Source organism: Aegilops tauschii, chromosome 3 (assembly GCF_002575655.3).
Source record: "Aegilops tauschii subsp. strangulata cultivar AL8/78 chromosome 3, Aet v6.0, whole genome shotgun sequence".
NCBI lineage: Eukaryota > Viridiplantae > Streptophyta > Magnoliopsida > Poales > Poaceae > Aegilops > Aegilops tauschii.
The window spans coordinates 533,747,780-533,764,532 of NC_053037.3; the positions used below are offsets into that span (position 1 = coordinate 533,747,780).

General features: G+C 41.2%; 1 pseudogene; it reads right to left on the reverse strand.

The window, feature by feature from the left end:
• Window positions 1-14,174: 14,174 nt before the first annotated feature.
• LOC109740777 (2'-deoxymugineic-acid 2'-dioxygenase-like) lies at window positions 14,175-15,568 on the reverse strand (annotated as a pseudogene).
• Window positions 15,569-16,753: the final 1,185 nt, after the last annotated feature.

Consider the following 16,753-nt stretch of genomic DNA (forward strand, 5'->3'; position numbering starts at 1 on the left):
TCCCTCTGCTGTGTTCTCAGTGCCAGATATTCTCAAATATTACAGAAAAAATCATATTTCAATTTTGGGGCATTTGGAGAACTTTTATTTTCGGGGTATTTTTTATTGCAAGGATAATTCAGAAAACAGACAAAATACTAATTTTACTTTATTTCAACTAAATATCAGAAAGTAAAAGGAGGGTACAGAAGGTTGTGCTTTCTAACTTCATCCATCTCATGCTCATCAAAAGGAATCCACTAACAAGGTTGATCAAGTCTTGTTAACAAACTCATTCCGAATAACATGGAACCGGAGAAATTTCGAATAACACTATGTTACCTCAACGGGGATATGCACGTCCCCAATAATAAGAATATCATATCTCCTTTTGACAGTAGGAAGAGGAAATTCAAAACCTCCAAAAATAATCGATGGAATTTTTCCAATAGAGTTGATACTATGAACTTGAGGTTGTTTCCTCGGAAAGTGTACCGTATGCTCATTGCCATTAACATGAAAAGTGACATTGCCTTTGTTGCAATCAATATCAGCCCCTTCAGTATTCAAAAAGGGTCTTCCAAGAATAATAGACATACTATCGTCCTCGGGAATATCAAGAATAACAAAGTCTGTTAAAATAGTAACATTTGCAACCACAACAGGCACATCCTCACAAATACCGACACGTATAGCAGTTGATTTATCAGCCATTTGTAAAGATATTTCAGTAGGTGTCAACTTATTCAAATCAAGTCTACGATATAAAGAGAGAGGCATAACACTAACACCGGCTCCAAGATCACATAAAGCAGTTTTAACATAGTTTCTTTTAATGGAGCATGGTATAGTGGGTACTCCTGGATCTCCAAGTTTCTTTGGTATTCCACCCTTTAAAGTATAATTAGCAAGCATGGTGTAAATTTCAGCTTTCGGTATCTTTCTTTTATTAGTGACAATTTCTTTCATGTACTTAGCATAAGGATTCATTTTGAGCATATCAGTTAAACGCATACGCAAGAAGATAGGTCTAATCATTTTAGCAAAGCGCTCAAAATCCTCATCATCCTTTTTCTTGGATGGTTTGGGAGGAAAAGGCATGGGTTTCTGAACCCATGGTTCTCTTTCTTTACCGTGCTTCCTAGCAACAAAATCTCTCTTATCATAACGTTGATTCTTTGACTGTGGCTTATCAAGATCAACAGCAGGTTCAATCTCTACATCATTGTCATTGCTAGGTTGAGCATCAACATGAACATCATCATTAACATTATCACTAGGTTCATGTTCATTAACAGATTGTGTTTCAGCATCAGAAATATAAATATCATTGGGATTCTCAGGTGTGTCTACAACAGATTCACTAGAAGCATGCAAAGTCCTATCATTTTTCGTTTTCTTCTTTTTAGAAAGACTAGGTGCATCTATATTATTTCTCTGAGAATCTTGCTCAATTCTCTTAGGATGGCCTTCAGGATACAAGGGTTCCTGAGTCATTTTACCAGTTCTAGTTGCAACTCTAACAGCAAAATCATTATTCTTACTATTCAATTCATTGAGCAAATCATTCTGAGCCTTAAGTACTTGTTCTACTTGAGTGGTAACCATAGAAGCATGTTTACTAATGAGTTTAAGTTCACCTTTAACTCTAGACATATAATCACCCAAGTGTTCAAGCATATCGGAATGGTGTTTCAATTGTCTACCAACATAAGCATTGAAGTTTTCTTGTTTAACAATAAAATTGCCAAACTCATCTAAGCATTGTCTCGCAGACTTATAGTGAGGAATACCACCTTCATCAAATCTATAGAGAGAATTTACCTTTACTACCTGTGTCGGGTTATCAAGACCATGAGTTTCTTCAATAGGTATTGGATTAAGTTCATATATTTCTTCAACATGCGGTAAATTAAGACCATGTATTTCTTCAATAGGAGGTAAATTCTTAACATCTTCAGCCTTTATACCCTTTCTCTTTCATAGATTTCTTTGCCTCTTGCATATCTTCAGGACTGAGAAATAGAACACCCCTCTTCTTCGGAGTTGGCTTAGGAGTTGGTTCAGGAAGTGTCCAATTATTTTCATTTGTCAACATATTATTCAGTAGAATTTCCGCTTCATCTGGTGTTCTTTCCCTGAAAACAGAACCAACACAACTATCCAGGTGGTCTCTGGAAGTATCGGTTAGTCCACTATAAAAGATATCAAGTATTTCATTTTTCTTTTAGAGGATGATCAGGCAAAGCATTAAGTAATTGGAGAAGCCTCCCCCAAGCTTGTGGGAGACTCTCTTCTTCAATTTGCACAAAATTATATATATCCCTTAAAGCAGCTTGTTTCTTATGAGCAGGGAAATATTTAGTAGAGAAGTAATAAATCATATCCTGGGGACTACGCACACAACCAGGATCAAGGGAATTAAACCATATCTTAGCATCACCCTTTAATGAGAACGGAAATATCTTAAGGATATAATAGTAGCGATTTTTCTCATCATTAGTGAACAGGGTGGCTAGATCATTTAATTTAGTAAGATGTGCCACAACAGTTTCAGATCCATAGCCATAGAAAGGATCAGATTCAACCAAAGTAATTATATCAGGATCAACAGAGAATTCATAATCCTTATCAGTAACAAAGATAGGTGAAGTAGCATAAGCAGGATCATATTTCATTCTAGCATTCAAAGTTTTTTGTTTCAGCTTAGCTAATAATTTCTTAAGATCACTTCTATCATTGCAAGCAAGAAAGTCTCTAGCAGTTTCTTCATCCATAACATAGCCCTCAGGCACAACAGGCAATTCATATTTAGGGGGAGAATCTTCATCATCACTTTCATCAATATTATCAGTTTCAATAATTTCATTCTCTCTAGCCCTAGCAAGTTGTTCATCAAGAAATCCACCAAGTGGCATAGTAGTATCAAGCATAGAAGTAGTTTCATCATAAGTATCATGCATAGCAGAAGTGGCATCATCAATAACATGCGACATATCAGAATTAATAGCAGAAGCAGGTTTAGGTGTCGCAAGCTTACTCAAAACGGAAGGTGAATCAAGTGCAGAGCTAGATGGCAGTTCCTTACCTCCCCTCGTAGTTGAGGGATAAATTTTTGTTTTCGCGTCTTTCAAGTTCTTCATAGTGACCAGCAGATATAAATTCCAAGTGACTCAAAGAATAGAGCTATGCTCCCCGGCAACGGCGCCAGAAAATAGTCTTGATAACCCACAAGTATAGGGGATCACAACAGTTTTCGAGGGTAGAGTATTCAACCCAAATTTATTGATTCGACACAAGGGGAGCCAAAGAATATTCTCAAGTATTAGCAGTTGAGTTGTCAATTCAACCACACCTGGATAACTTAATATCTGCAGCAAAGTATTTAGTAGCAAAGTAGTATGACAGTAACGGTAACAGTAGCAAAAGTAATATTTTTGGGTTTTGTAGTGATTGTAACAGTAGCAACGGAAAAGTAAATAAGCGAAGAACAATATGTAAAAAGCTCGTAGGCATAGGATCGGTGATGGAGAATTATGCCGGATGCGGTTCATCATGTAACAGTCATAACATAGGGTGACACAGAACTAGCTCCAATTCATCAATGTAATGTAGGCATGTATTCAGAATATAGTCATACATGCTTATGGAAAAGAACTTGCATGACATCTTTTGTCCTACCCTCCCGTGGCAGCGGGGTCCTAATGGAAACTAAGGGATATTAAGGCCTCCTTTTAATAGAGTACCGGACCAAAGCATTAACACATAGTGAATACATGAACTCCTCAAACTACGGTCATCACCGGGAGTGGTGCCGATTATTGTCACTTCGGGGTTGCCGGATCATAACACATAGTAGGTGACTATAGACTTGCAAGATAGGATGAAGAACTCACATATATTCATGAAAACATATTAGGTTCATGTCTGAAATCATGGCACTCGGGCCCTAGTGACAAGCATTAAGCATAGCAAAGTCATAGCAACATCAATCTCAGAACATAGTGGATACTAGGGATCAAACCCTAACAAAACTAACTCGATTACATGACAAATCTCATCCAACCCATCACCGTCCAGCAAGCCTACGATGGAATTACTCACGCACGGCGGTGAGCATCACGAAATTGGTGATGGAGGATGGTTGATGATGACGACGGCGACGGATTCCCCTCTCCGGAGCCCCGAACGGACTCCGGATCAGCCCTCCCGAGAGAGTTTAGGGCTTGGCGGCGGCTTCGTATCGTAAAACGCGATGAATCTTTCTCTCTGATTTTTTTCTCCTCGAACACGAATATATGGAGTTGGAGTTGAGGTCGGTGGAGCTCCAGGGGGCCCACGAGGCAGGGGGCGCGCCCCCACCCTCGTGGCAAGGGTGTGGGCCCCCTGGCCTTGATTCTTTCGCCAGTATTTTTTATTATTTCCAAAAATAATCTCCGTGGAGTTTCAGGTCATTCCGAGAACTTTTGTTTCTGCACATAAATAACACCATGGCAAATCTGCTGAAAACAGCGTCAGTCCGGGTTAGTTCCATTCAAATCATGCAAGTTAGAGTCCAAAACAAGGGCAAAAGTGTTTGGAAAAGTAGATATGACGGAGACGTATCAGTGAATAGTTACTTTAGAATCAACAATATAAGGTCTGAACTTATCACACGCAAATACAACTGTCGGGCATGATCAGAAGGTTGTCGTCGCCCAGTTGTGCGTGCGACATGACGTCCTCGTCTACCACTACCACCTTGCCACAAGGCCTTGCGAGCGTTTCTCCAGGTTTATCAACAGCTCCGACTACAGTTTCGCTACGGTGGACACCACCAACGATCTAAAAGCACTCAAGGTTTCGGACTTGAAATGCCCTAATCTTGTCAACATCCAGCACCACTACAAGGTCTGTGGCAGCGACAAAAACAAACTGAACTCCCTGGTTGTCCTCGCCTCGGCCATCATCGACTCCTACTACGCGAAGATGAAGGAAGAGAGCAATAAGGACAAGAATGCCCGGCACAGTGTGTGGCATGAGAGACTGGATGAACAACATGTCAAGTACGCGGCCATGGACGCGTACACAAGCTACGAGATGTACAGGCGGATCGTTGACATGAGGAACTGTCTTCTTCCTGACCCAGACGAGGGATCAAGCCACATAGCAGTGGCGGGAGCGTCATAAGAAGTAGATGACTAGACGATGGTTTCTCCTACTTTAGAATGCATGCAATTGCTTATTGAGGTGTGTGCGAATGATCTGTATAGTCACTTATGTAATTGGATGTTTATTTCAGTTATATATATATATACATGTTATTCTACTATAGACAGAGCAATTCACATGGCTTATTAACAACAATCGTCTGTGTTATTATTGGTCTTTGCACACATTTCTGATTACGGACCTGTTTGCCGCGTATCACACACATCTTGTTCAGTTGAACCGTTTCCATTGTGTTGCCTAATCACACACAGTTCATCTCAGTGAATCATATGTTGTATATCACACACGCCTTCATCTGGCTGCCCGTTTCTTTTGTTCCTCCTCATCCCAAATAGTTAATTGAGCTGAACCGTATGCCCTGCATCGCACACGCAACTAAATTCTGAACCGTGTTTGATGCATCTGTCATCGCAAACGTTTTGCACCCTTTTTGACGGGGGTTTTACACCACCGTTTGCGATTATGGCATCACACACAGTTTCATCGAAGGGTCTCTAATTGTAGTGTCGCGTTTGGACCATCCTACAGTAGTGTTAGATGAACATATACACAAGCCTAATTTATTGCTTGTTGAGGAACAAGTCCGAATTTCTACAAGTCTATCAATCGCAAACAACTCAAACATATGTGAATATTTATAAAAGTAACATTAAATTAAAACCCATTAATTTCATAGATCAAACTCCTAAACCATATACTACACCACATCTGGTTCAGCGAAAAAGATTCGTCCATACGTTGCCTAGCCTGCTGATGTCTACTACACAACCTTCTTCTTGTAGACGTTCTTGGGCCTCCAAGTGCAGAGGTTTGTAGGGCAGTAGCAAATTTCCCTCAAGTGGATGACCTAAGGTTTATCAATCCGTGGGAGGCGTAGGTTGAAGATGGTCTCTCTCGAAACCCTGCAACCAAATAACAAAGAGTCTCTTGTGTCCCCAACACACCCAATACAATGGTAAATTGTATAGGTGCACTAGTTCGGCGAAGAGATGGTGATACAAGTGCAATATGGATGGTGGATATAGGTTTTTGTAATCTGAAAATATAAAAACAGCAAGGTAACTAATGATAAAAGTGAGCGTAAATTGTATTGCGATGCTAGGAAACCAGGCCTAGGGTTCATACTTTCACTAGTGCAAGTTCTCTCAACATAATAACATAATTGGATCATATAAATATCCCTCAACATGCAACAAAGAGTCACTCCAAAGTCACTAATAGCGGAGAACAAACGAAGAGATTATGGTAGGGTACGAAACCACCTCAAAGTTATCCTTTCTGATCGATCTATTCAAGAGTCCGTAGTAAAATAACACGAAGCTATTCTTTCCGTTCGATCTATCATAGAGTTCATACTAGAATAACACCTTAAGACACAAATCAACCAAAACCCTAATGTCACCTAGATACTCCGATGTCACCTCAAGTATTCGTGGGTATGATTATACGATATGCATCACACAATCTCGGATTCATCTATTCAAACCAACACAAAGTACTTCAAAGAGTGCCCCAAAGTTTCTACCGGAGAGTCAAGACGAAAACGTGTGCCAACCCCTATGCATAGGTTCATGGGCGGAACCCGCAAGTTGATCACCAAAACATACATCAAGTGGATCACGTGATATCCCATTGTCACCACAGATACGCACATGCAAGACATACATCAAGTGTTCTCAAATCCTTAAAGACTCAATCCGATAAGATAACTTCAAAGGGAAAACTCAATCCATTACAAGAGAGTAGAGGGGGGAGAAACATCATAAGATCCAACTATAATATCAAAGCTCGCGATACATCAAGATCGTACCACCTCAAGAACACGAGAGAGAGAGAGATCAAACACATAGCTACTAGTACATACCCTCAGCCCCGAGGGTGAACTACTCCCTCCTCGTCATGGAGATCGCCGGGATGATGAAGATGGCCACCGGTGAGGGTTCCCCCCTCCGGCAGGGTGCCGGAACAGGGCCCCGATTGGTTTTTGGTGGCTACAGAGGCTTGTGGCGGCGGAACTCCTGATCTATTGTGTTCCCCGATGGTTTTAGGGTATATGGATATATATAGGCGAAAGAAGTCAGCCAGGGAAGCCATGAGGGGCCCACGAGGGTGGAGGGCACGCCCAGGGGGGTGGGCGCGCCCCCCTGCCTCGTGCCTTCCTCGTTGCTTCCCTTACGTACACTCCAAGTCTTGTGGGTTGCTTCTGTTCCAAAAATAACTCTCCCGAAGGTTTCATTCCGTTTGGACTCCATTTGATATTCCTTTTCTGTGAAACACTGAAACAAGGAGAAAAACAGAAACTGGCACTGGGCTCTGGGTTAATAAGTTAGTCCCAAAATAATATAAAAGTGCATAGTAAAGCCCATTAAACATCCAAGATGGATAATATAATAGCATGAATACTTCATAAATTATAGATATGTTGGAGACGTATCAGCATCCCCAAGCTTAATTCCTGCTCGTCCTCGAGTAGGTAAATGATAAAAGAAAGAATTTATGAAGTGTGAATGCTAGCAGGTGCACAAGTTTGATCAATGATAATTTCAATCACCTTTTCTAGCATCATTATATGTCATAACAGTAGCTCATATCATAATACTTTTCATGATCAAGTAACAAGCTATTCACATGTTAAAGTATAGATCATAAACTTTGTTGAAAACTAACAAACCGTGTTATTAGTCATCAAACAATTACAATTCTTCTTATTTTCAGGAAGAGTCTATGTCAGAGCTTTGATTCCGCAAACTTCACATACTCAACTATCATTTAGTCTTCCATGATTGCTACCACTCAAAGCATATTTTTTGAACAAATAGTATTCATCGAACACAGAGAAAGATAGGGGCTTAATGTTTCGCCTCCCAACCTTTTACCTCAAGGGTAATGTCAACAATAATAATTCATGCTCAAATATATTTGAATGGCCATATATGCTTAGATCTTTCCATCACATGATTCTTGCCAACTAAAGAGTAAAGTTTTTATAGGCGGTTCCCACGCAGAAAGGTAAAGTTTTTACTCCCCCTCCACCTTTCTATATATGCTTACATTATAGGCGGTTCCCACGCAGAAAGGTAAAGTTTTTACTCCCCCTCCACCAACATTCACATTCCACGGCTTGTCCGAAACAATGGGTGCCGTCCAACTATCAACATTCCTGGGGGAGTTTTGTTTAAATTATTTGCGAATTTGTTTTTGATCTTTTGATCATAGGACTGGGCATCCCAGTTACCAGCCATTTTCTCGTGAATGATGAGCGAAGTTCACTCATCGTGAGAATAACCCACCTAGCATGGAAGATACTGACAGCCCCTGCTAGTCGCTATTTGAGCGATGCGGGCATACAAAACAGATTATTATTTGAAGGTTTAGAGTTTGGCACATGCAAATTTACTTGGAACGGCAGGTAAATACCACATATAGGTAGATATGGTGGACACTCATGGAAGAAACTTGGTTCAAGGATTTTGGATGCACAAGCAGTATTCCCGCTTAGTACAGATATTTTGGCTAGTAAAGGATTCTAAATAGCAAGCACCACATGTTAGAGGATCCATAACAATATAACTTCTATACAAATATACCCAAGCATAACTCATTATGTTGTCTTCCTTGTCCAACTTCAACTAATTTGCTCAGGTTTGAAAATAATTAATGGGGCTCACAATCATAGAAGATGTCCAAGATAGTATATTTATATGTGAAATCTCTCTTCCTTCAATATTCTTTCACGAATTGTTCAAGTGACCAATACAATGTTTGGTAACCTTCAATAAATTTACCACCTCTACTTCTTATATGTAAAGTCATTACTCCCCGTGGGATAAGCATATGAAACATGTATAATTTCAGATTTATGATATTCAATTCATTCAACCATTTACTCATGGGATATATAAGTGAAGCACGTGAGTAAATGACAAACTACTCCAAAAAGATATAAGTGAAGATCAATGAGGAGTTAAATAATTATGTAGCTATGTGAGGACTCTCTCTCATTTAAGAATTCCAGATCTTGGTATTCTATTCAAACAGCAAGCAAAGCTAAAGAAAATAAAACGACGCTCCAAGCAAAACACATATCATGTGGTGAATAAAAATATAGCTCCAAGTAAAGTTACCGATGAACGAAGACGAAAGAGGGGATGCCATCCGGGGCATCCCCAAGCTTAGGCTCTTGGTTGTCCTTGAATATTACCTTGGGGTGCCTTGGGCATCCCCAAGCTTAGGCTCTTGCCACTCCTTATTCCATAGTCCATCGAATATTTACCCAAAACTTGAAAACTTCACAACACAAAACTCAACAGAAAACTCGTAAGCTCCGTTAGTATAAGAAAATAAAACCACCACTTAGGTACTGTTGTGAACTCATTCTAAATTCATATTGGTGTAATATCTACTGTATTCCAACTTCTCTATGGTTCATACCCTCCGATACTACTCATAGATTCATCAAAATAAGCAAACAACACAATGAAAACAGAATCTGTCAAAAACATAACAGTCTATAATAATCTGTATCAAACGTATACTTGGAACTCCAAAAATTCTAAAATAAATTGGTGGGCCTGAGGAATTTGTCTAGTAATCATCTGCAAAAAGAATCAACTAAATATCACTCTTGAGTAAAAAGTTTTAGCTAATCTCGTGAGCGCTAAAGTTTCTGTTTTTTACAGCATGATCATAAAGACTTCACCCAAGTCTTCCCAAAGGTTCTACTTGGCACAAACACTAATTAAAACATAAAACCACATCTAACCAGAGGCTAGATGATTTATTTATTACTAAACAGGAGCAAAAGCAAAGAACAAAAATAAGATTGGGTTGCCTCCCAACAAGCGTTAACGTTTAACGCCCCTAGCTAGGCATGATGATTTCAATGATGCTCACATAAAAGATAAGAATTGAAACACAAAGAGAGCATCATGAAGAATATGACTAGCACATTTAAGTCTAACCCACTTCCTATGCATAGGGATTTTTTGAGCAAACAACTTATGGGAACAATAATCAACTAGCATAGGAAGGAAAAACAAGCATAACTTCAAAACTTTTAACACATAGAGAGGAAACTTGATATTATTGCAATATGTAGAAGCATATGATCCTCTCTCATAATAATTTTCAGTAGCATCATGAATGAATTCAACCATATAACCAGCACATAAAGCATTCTTTTCATGATCTACTTGCATAGAAATTTTACTACTCTCCACATAAGCAAATTTCTTCTCATGAATAGTAGTGGGAGCAAACTCAACAAAATAACTATCATGTGAGGCATAATCCAATTGAAAATTAAAATCATGATGATAAATTTCATGGTTATCATTAATCTTTATAGCATACATGTCATCACAATAATCATCATAAATAGGAGGCATGCTTTCATCACAATAAATTTGCTCATCAAAACTTGGGGGACAAAACATATCATCTTCATCAAACATAGCTTCCCCAAGCTTGTGGCTTGCATATCGTTGGCATCATGGATATTCAAGGAATTCATACTAACAACATTGCAATCATGCTCATCATTCAAAGATTTAGTGCCAAACATTTTAATGAATTCTTCCTCTAGCAATTGAGCACAATTATCGGAATCCTTATTTTCACGGAAGACAGTAAAAAGATGAAGCATATGAGGCACCCTCAATTCCATTTTGTTTATAGTTTTCTTTTATAGACTAAACTAGTGATAAAACAAGAAACTAAAAGATTTGATTGCAAGATCTAAAGATATACCTTCAAGCACTCACCTCCCCGGCAACGACGCCAGAAAAGAGCTTAGTTGACGGGGTGTGAGTGCCACTTACCTAGCCTCCCCGGCAACGGCGCCAGAAAAGAGCTTGATGTCTACTACACAACCTTCTTCTTGTAGACGTTCTTGGGCCTCCAAGTGCAGAGGTTTGTAGGACAGTAGCAAATTTTCCTCAAGTGGATGAACTAAGGTTTATCAATCCGTGGGAGGCGTAGGTTGAAGATGGTCTCTCTCAAGCAACCCTGCAACCAAATAACAAAGAGTCTCTTGTGTCCCCAACACACCCAATACAATGGTAAATTGTATAGGTGCACTAGTTCGGCGAAGAGATGGTGATACAAGTGCAATATGGATGGTAGATATAGGTTTTTGTAATCTGAAAATATAAAAACAGCAAGGTAACTAATGAAAAAAGTGAGCGTAGATGGTATTGCAATGCTAGGAAATAAGGCCTAGGGTTAATACTTTCACTAGTGCAAGTTCTCTCAACAATAATAACATAATTGGATCATATAAATATCCCTCAACATGCAACAAAGAGTCACTCCAAAGTCACTAATAGCGGAGAACAAACAAAGAGATTATGGTAGGGTACGAAACCACCTCAAAGTTATCCTTTCTGATCGATCTATTCAAGAGTCCGTAGTAAAATAACACGAAGCTATTCTTTCCGTTCGATCTATCATAGAGTTCGTACTAGAATAACACCTTAAGACACAAATCAACCAAAACCCTAATGTCACCTAGATACTCCGATGTCACCTCAAGTATCCGTGGGTATGATTATACGATATGCATCACACAATCTCGGATTCATCTATTCAAACCAACACAAAGTACTTCAAAGAGTGCCCCAAAGTTTCTACCGGAGAGTCAAGACGAAAACGTGTGCCAACCCCTATGCATAGGTTCATGGGCGGAACCGGCAAGTTGATCACCAAAACATACATCAAGTGGATCACGTGATATCCCATTGTCACCACAGATACGCACATGCAAGACATACATCAAGTGTTCTCAAATCCTTAAAGACTCAATCCGATAAGATAACTTCAAAGGGAAAACTCAATCCATTACAAGAGAGTAGAGGGGGGAGAAACATCATAAGATCCAACTATAATAGCAAAGCTCGCGATACATCAAGATCGTACCACCTCAAGAACAGGAGAGAGAGATATCAAACACATAGCTACTGGTACATACCCTCAGCCCCGAGGGTGAACTACTCCCTCCTTGTCATGGAGATCGCCGGGATGATGAAGATGGCCACCGGTGAGGGTTCCCCCCTCCGGCAGGGTGCCGGAACAGGGTCCCGATTGGTTTTTGGTGGCTACAGAGGCTTGCGGCGGCGGAACTCCTGATCTATTGTGTTCCCCGATGGTTTTAGGGTATATGGATATATATAGGCGAAAGAAGTCGGCCAGGGAAGCCACGAGGAGCCCACGAGGGTGGAGGGCGCGCCCCCTGCCTCGTGCCTTCCTCGTTGCTTCCCTTACGTACACTCCAAGTCTTGTGGATTGCTTCCGTTCCAAAAATAACTCTTCCGAAGGTTTCATTCCGTTTGGACTCCGTTTGATATTCCTTTTCTGCGAAACTCTGAAACAAGGAGAAAAACAGAAACTGGCACTGGGCTCTGGGTTAATAAGTTAGTCCCAAAAATAATATAAAAGTGCATAGTAAAGCCCATTAAACATCCAAGATGGATAATATAATAGCATGAATACTTCATAAATTATAGATACGTTGGAGACGTATCACCTGCCCACTGTGTCGATACTGGGCCTATCAACCGCCATCCACCTCCCTAGCTCCATCCCTGCCACTTGTGATTCTCACCTCAGATCTTTAGCAATGATGAAAGCTATTTCCATGTCAATTAACAATCAAAAAGTGAGAAATAGTGCCTTCTAGTTCTATCTACTTTTCATCTGTCGCGTTCTAATAAGTATCATCTATCCAGCGGTTGCATCATGCTAAAAACGAATTTCAATATCGACAATGTAAGTGTCGTTGCTACTCCATAGTTCACATCTAGCAGATCATGCCCTTTTAATAGATCATATATATACACACATCAGAATCATGCTTCATATATATGCACGCAAGAGAAAAAAAGTCCATATAGCAGGCAGGAGAAATATTGCTTTGTTTTAAGTTGATCATGATCGACACCACAAATAAATTCACATATAGCAGATCATAAAAATATACTAGAATTGTTATACGTTCATCCGCCCCCGTCCAGCGCGCCCCCGCCCTCCCAGATCAGCACCTCCCTCCCACCGCGCCTCCCCGACCCTCCCAGTGTCACCCCTTTTGTGCCCAGCTGGATCCGATGACATCCGTCTTCATCGCCCCCGCCCATGCCACTTCCCATGATCTGCCCATCAATTCTGCTTGCAAAACAGAGCAAGCAACACCCTCATCTACATTTCTTGGTCCTGTTTTTTGGAGCTATGCTGTCATCATTCAAGAGTTATTCTGTTGGTCAGTAACAAAAAATAATAATTTCTCTCTATATATCTAAATGCATTCTGTGTGCAGACTCTATTTTCCCTTCACTATCAATCAACATGATTTAAAATTATGTTTCATAAAAAAAATCAACTGGTTTCCTAACCGATTGTCATTTCTTGTCGCCCGCCGTTTGGCGATCAACGTGCGGCCAGCTGTACCCCTATATATTCTAGGTATAAGATAGCACCACCTTATACTCCCTAATAAGTAGATTGCGTGAATGCATATGATAAGGACATTCTCTTTTGGTGGTTTTCACATGTTTTCCCAAAATAGAAACACCTTCTGTCATTGGTAATCATACTATTCTTATTAATGAAAAGTGGTGTTATTGTTGGTTGCTAAACAATCTGTTTGATCAATGTATGGTGAAGGCCTATTCTTTCTGTCTTTCAAGATAAGGTGAGACCCTAGCCTATAATGTCGTTAGACATCCTTTCGTCTTACACACACCGGTCTCGTCATCATCTGTACATGTGTGAAAGTGCCACTAACTTTTTATCTGGTCCGGCTAGATCATTCTATCGGTGGCCTAGAAGTGAGTTTGGGCAGTTGCAAGCACCCACATCAAGTTATGTAAGGCGTCATGTTCTTGAAATGGAGCAACTACGACTACTCACCGTACTCATACAACAGTTAGGTTACTATATATGTGTTAATCCTTTTAGGTTATCAAATGTAGAATATGTGTTGTTCAATTTTTTATTTTCTTATCCAAGAAAGGTTCTCGATGATTTTCTAAAATTGCACTATGGTCAATAAAAATGCACAATAAATTTCTTACGCAAACACTTTTACGACATCAAGATGCACATGCCACGTGTAAGATTACTAGTATCACCAAACGTACATGTATACTAGTAAATCAACATCGGGTAGGTAGCTTGATGTGACTGAGTGTTGAAGGATTTGGCAAACAAACGATGACAATCATAAACCCCATAGTAAAGGCCTATCGTCCGTGGTGTTTCATATATTTTTGTCTAGCGTTTGTTGAGAGATGCTGAGATCGGTTGTGAGATTGAGTGATGAGCCCAACTTTATAACATTATGGATGCGCATGAACTCGCCGAAGGTGAGGGTGCGGTAGCGTCTGGGGTTTCCTTCGCTGATGAACTCCTCCGCTGGGCCGACAAGGCAGTCTGCGTCAGGCTGGATGAAAACCCCCACCGACATTCGTGGCATCACCGGGTTGGTCATCACCCGGTGCTCTATGCTCTTGAGAACCCCGTTGGTCACAACCTGCAAGAGCGAACCAACATATATAGTGATGATTCGATCCGCCGATACTTGAACGAACAACTTGCTCTGTTGAGAAATGATGTATTAACTCAAGTTGCAGGCCTAAGTTGACGACAAAGGCGTTTGGCACGGGCTCAACGGTAATCCAATCGCCCTTGTATGAGACCTGCAGGCCAGGGACGACACCGGGTAGGAGGAGCGTGATGAGGTTCCGGTCGCAGTGTGGCGGCAGCCCAAGGCCGAGTCTCGGATCCAGGTTTGAGCATGACGGGTAGTGGTTAAGGCCAATGATGGTTTCACTACCACCGAGGGGCCCCTCGAAGTAGTTGGGGCGGAGCCCCAAGCCCTCGCAGAGAAGCCGCAGGAGACCCATTCCCATGCCTCTTGTGAGCACGATGAACTTCTCGACAACCTCCCTATAACCAAGCGAAATCACAAGGAATAAATTAAGATTACCTATACAACACACATGTATGCATATGATGGATTTATCGCATGGAATGATGATAAGAGATGGTTTCATCAACTCTCTTCATTAGTTATTATGTGCCACATAGACAAAAACTAGATGTGTCGAGTTATGATATGAGAGAGCTTTATACTACCGGAATCCTTCGGGTTTGTCGGGCCAGTGATTCTTGCTGTCTCCTGCGGGGAAGGTGCAAGTGAGGCGGAGGCAGCCATCCAGTACTTGTCGCCGCCGGTCTCAAAGGTGCTACCGGAGAAGAGCCGGTTGGGCTTGCGTCTGTCGTCTGAGTAGAAGGGTGCCACGACCGGCGCCGGCAGGCGGAAGAACTCCTCGCACACCGCCTCCATGTCCCGCATCGCATGCTCAGGGACGCCGTGGTTGACCACCTGCACGCATATGCGCATGCTTACAAGTACTTCCTTCATAATGATCTAAACGTTCTTATATTTCTTTACAGAGGAGTAATAAATATACTGATCTTTGCTACCACTAGACGCCTACTCGTACATACGTAACAAAATACCGGTGACAAATTAATCAAGACAAGATGCTTGGTGTGATGTGGTTAAATTGGTCTGACCTGGAAGAAACCGAGCTCCTTGCCGGTGTCAAGGACGGCACGGCGGACCTCGTCACGGCCGAGGGAGAGGTCGATGACGGGAAGAGAGACGGCCGGCGGCGGGACGAGCAGTTCGTGGGACGGGGCTGAGGAGACCAGCTTCTCCATGGGAATAGCAAGGCAACAAGAACGAACCGGAGTAGGGCTAGCTCGTGTTATCTGATTGCACTGCACATACTGCTGCTGCCTGGCATGCTTTTTATAGGCGTGGAGATGGACGACGGAGAGGTTTTAGCCGTGTCAGCAATTTGCTCCGCATAGCGGCGGATGTAAAGTTCGAAGCTCCACGAGCTTAACGAGCGGTCGTTTGATAGGCTCGTTCAGCTCGTGCTCATTTGTTAATGAACTGAGATAATATTTATTTTTAGTCTGTTAAACTAACTAGTAGCTTAACAATGCGAACAAATGTCTCACGAGTAGCCCCTTAAGCTCACTAATAATGTTTTTGTAGACCCGCTCAACTAATCAGAAGTGGCGAGGTCAACTCAACAGCGCCACTCGACATGTTCTCTTGTTGCATCACCCCAGTCTTACATTTTTCATTGCACAGTGGAAAGATATAGGTGAGTTGCGACCACGAGAGACACATGTTGTGCTATTTATACCTAACGAGCGCTCACCAGAGCAATCTTACAAAAAAAACCAAACCAATTCTTAAGTTTGTACTCGTCTGGTTACCTCCTTCTCTTGAATCATGTTTGATCCTTCTCTAGTGAACCCGATTGCATCGCGGAGGATGGAACACTGCAAAATGAAACTGTTATGTTCTAAACATGAGCAAACAATTTGTATTTCGGTAGTCATGATCAATTCTATGTCTTCTTCTCTGGGATTCGACCGATTTTCGTGGTCTTTAGAGTTTGTACAGTCCCTTGTCAGCATTTTCTTCTCCAAGAGGCGATTTGCTTCGCAGTTTGCGGCCGATGGCATCTCCTGGTCTGCAACGAAAACT